This window comes from Condylura cristata, unplaced genomic scaffold (assembly GCF_000260355.1).
Source record: "Condylura cristata isolate star-nosed mole 26May11 unplaced genomic scaffold, ConCri1.0 scaffold00031, whole genome shotgun sequence".
Classification (NCBI taxonomy): Eukaryota; Metazoa; Chordata; class Mammalia; order Eulipotyphla; family Talpidae; genus Condylura; species Condylura cristata.
The window spans coordinates 727,169-730,978 of NW_004567132.1; positions in this window are offsets into that span (position 1 = coordinate 727,169).

Here is a 3,810-nt window from a genome sequence, read left to right on the forward strand (position 1 = left end):
GCAGTGTACTTCGTCGATCTGCCTGTTCTGCTCCCCACTCTGTCTCTGGTGAAGCCTCTTGCCGCCCTTGAGCCTCTGACCTGTACCCCAGTTCTGTATGAACAAATAAATAAATCTTTAAAAAAAAAAAGAAGAAGTCCTGGAAGTTTATGGCAACACCTCTCCCTTGCCCCTCTCCCTCTCTACCTCTACTGCAGATGAGACTTGAATTCCATGAGTTTGGACAGCGTGCATCCACTTGTACATGGATTCTCCTGTAAGTGAACAATGTAAACTTATGATTTCAATAAATATATCACAGTACAATACTGTAGATGTATCATCTCTTTTTCATAAGTTTCTTGTGTTATTCTCTTATTTTTCTAGCTTGCTGTGTTGTAAGACTATAGTAGATCAAACTCTTAACATACAAAATACATGTTGTAGATTGTTTAAGCAGTATGGTTTCTGAAATTCAGTAACAGTCTATTAGTACAAGTTTTGGGGAGTCAAATATTAAAGTCAGATTTTTGACTGTAAGGGGTTCAGCACCCCTTATGCCTTCATAGGTCAATGAATGATCAACTGTATACAAAATTCCTCTCTTTTGAATGTAGTTGAAAATTATTTTGCTTTTCAAAAGAGGACAAAGTTGTCTCTGTGCATATTAGGGCAGTAAAGCACTTAGATGCCTCTATTAATCATAGGTCAGCAAAGGTAAATTTTGGTGCCAAACCAACACTGTGATGGGTCATATTTGTGAATTACCCACAAGAAATATTCCCTGTAAGGAAATGCTTGTGGTATTTGCGAATGCTAGTGATTTGAATACATTACCCCTGCCGCAAGCCTCACCAGATGGAAGGAGAAGAAATTTTTAAAAAGGCACAAGCCTCTGAAGACAGAGAGAATAGGATTGCACAAAAAGTAGCTAAGTGTGAATGCTACAGAGCAGGCAAGCAAGTGATCTATCACTCAGAAGACTCCAAAAGCTGCGTTCTTAGTAAAAAAAAAAAGGTGCCATTCAGACCACTCTTCACAATTCCCAAATAATTCATAAGGTGGTGGCTCTAACAATAGTGAAAGCAAAGTGAAGTTGGGGCTAAAAACAAAAGTTTTTCATTCTCTGTGGTATTGGAAAGTAATTAGAGGCTTTGATCTTCCTCTTCCGCTTTCAGCCTCAGATGGGGGAGGCTGACAGAAGACCCCAGGCTTACTCTGTGGAGTTTCTTGGACTGAGAGATGCCAGGCCCCACTGAGAGCAGTAGTCCTGTCAAGAAATAAGAATGTGGGAACACTGGCACACCTTGAACACCTATCAGTTCAGATAGTACACTCCAGTGGGAAGACTGGCAGAGCCTTCTTCATATAAACTAGCTAGCCCACAGGGATACCCTAAGGATACTGAAGATGAAAATTTTCCACCAAAATAGCTTTATTGTATGACCATAAAATAAAACCAAAATTGGCAAATCTTAAAGCTTCTGATCAGATTTTTAATTTCCCATTATTACATATCAGCAGATGACCAATTGTGAAATGTACAGACAAAAAGAGAACAGTCACATAGCTCAAGGGAACAGAACAGAAACCACTTAATTTATGACAAAAGGCCAAGAATATACAATGGAAAGGGAAAGTCTCTTCAGTAAATGGTGGTGAAAAGCTACATGCAAAAGAATGAAACCAGACCACTATCTACACTGTACACAAAAGCTAATTCAAAATGAATTAAGACTTGAACATAGACCTAAAAGAAAAGAAAACATCCACAAACTTCTTGACATTGGTCTTAGGAATGATTTTTTGGGGATTTGACACCAAACAACAAAGGTAAAAATGATCCAGTGGGATTATATAAAACTAAAAATCTTCCGCAAAGCAAAGAAAGTCATCAACAAAATGAAAAGACAACTCACAGAATGGAAGCAAATATTTATAACTCATATATTTGACAATGGGTTAACGCCAAACAATTCAATCAATTCAATAGCAAAAAAGTAAACAACCCATTAAAAACAGTCAGAGGATCTGAATAAGCATCTACCCAAAGAAATCACACAAGTGGCAAACAGACACATGAAAAGATATTCAAAATCACTTATCATCAAGAAGATGCACATCAAAACCACAATGAGAGCACCTCACACCTGTTAGACTGTATAATGGGAAAGACAAGTGATAACAAGTGAGGGTTCGAGTAAAAGGAATACTTGTACCTTGCTGTGGAAATGTAAACTCGTGTAACCATTATGGAAAATAGTGTCAAGATTCGTCAAAAGGTTAAAAATTGAGCTGGCCCTCCCTGATGACCCTACACGTTAGGACTCAGCACTGCAAGCTAGCCGCAGCCGCTTCAGTATGAGTTTGAGCCCCAGCCCCAGAGGTGATCCACATGGCCCAGCAGACCTCTCCTGTCTCTGCCGCTGCTCCCCTCAGCAATGTGCTTTGTTGATCTGCCTGTTCTGTTACGCACTCTGTCTCTGGTGAATCCTCTTACCACTCCTGCACCTCTGGACTTGTACCCCAGTTCTAAATGTCTAAATAAATCTTAAAAAGAAATGAATAAATAAATATTGAACTACCAAATACTCTAGTAATTCCACTTCCAGGTATTTATTCAAAGGAAATAAAAAGATGACTTCAAAAAGATATCTTCACATCCCCCCCACCGTGTCCACCATAGCATTAATCACCATAGCCAAGACATAGAAATGAAGTATGCCCATCGATGGATTAATGGATAAAGAAATTATTGGGCACAAACACACACATAGATGATTATTACTCATCTGTGAAACAAGGAAGTCCTGCCATTTGTGACCACATGGATAGACCCTGAGGACATTTTTATGCTACATGAAATAATTCAGGAAAAAAACACCTTATAGAATCTTAAAAAAAAAAAAAAAGGCCTGAGAACACATTGGTTATTGCCAATCTGGTGGGGGAGGAGGGGTGGTATGGTGGTGAAATGGGTGAAAAGGTCATCCCCATGACCTCAAAATAAAGAGGTCATGGGGATGTAATGCACAGCATTGTGACTATACTCAATAGTACTGTATTGCAGATTTGATAGTTACTAAGCAAAAGGACCTTAAAAATTCTCATCACAATAAAAAATAATTGTGACTATGTATGGTGATGGATGTAAATTGACTTATCCTGTTGACCATTTTACAATATATACACACATATATAATCATTATGTTGCACAACTGAAATAAGTCAATAATATCTAGAAAAATAAAACTTAAATGCTCTGACTTCAATAACATCTGATTAGAACTGTTTTGCACATTTTTATAGGGGGAGGATATTTAAGAATATTAACATAAAGGATATAAAAATCATTGGAAAAATATATGTATAAGTTCTCATTCAGAATAGAATTTCAATGTAACTTTTATTTCCACATTAATATCCCACTCTTCTAAAAACTCAACACTCTATCAAAAATAACAATGATCTAACTGGAATATGAAAGTCGATAGTGGAAAAATTTAGAGTGAGTTGATGTCAATAAAAAGTTTAATTAAAAAAAGACAAAAGTAGGAGTGGGGAATGGATCAAAAACAGTGGGGGGAGGGAAATGCACTGGACTATGGTGATGGCACATGGTTGATTTGGGGATGGGAAGCCCACGGGGATTACAACTGAGATGGAAAAGGCACAAAAATATGTAAAAATAAACTATCATATTATTAAAAAAAAGACAAAAGTAACTTAAAAAGACTTTATCATTAATAGCTTCAGAAAGATAAGCAAAAGTATAACAAACATAATAGCATGTGCAGGCCAAACAATTCAATCAATTCAATAGCAAAAAAG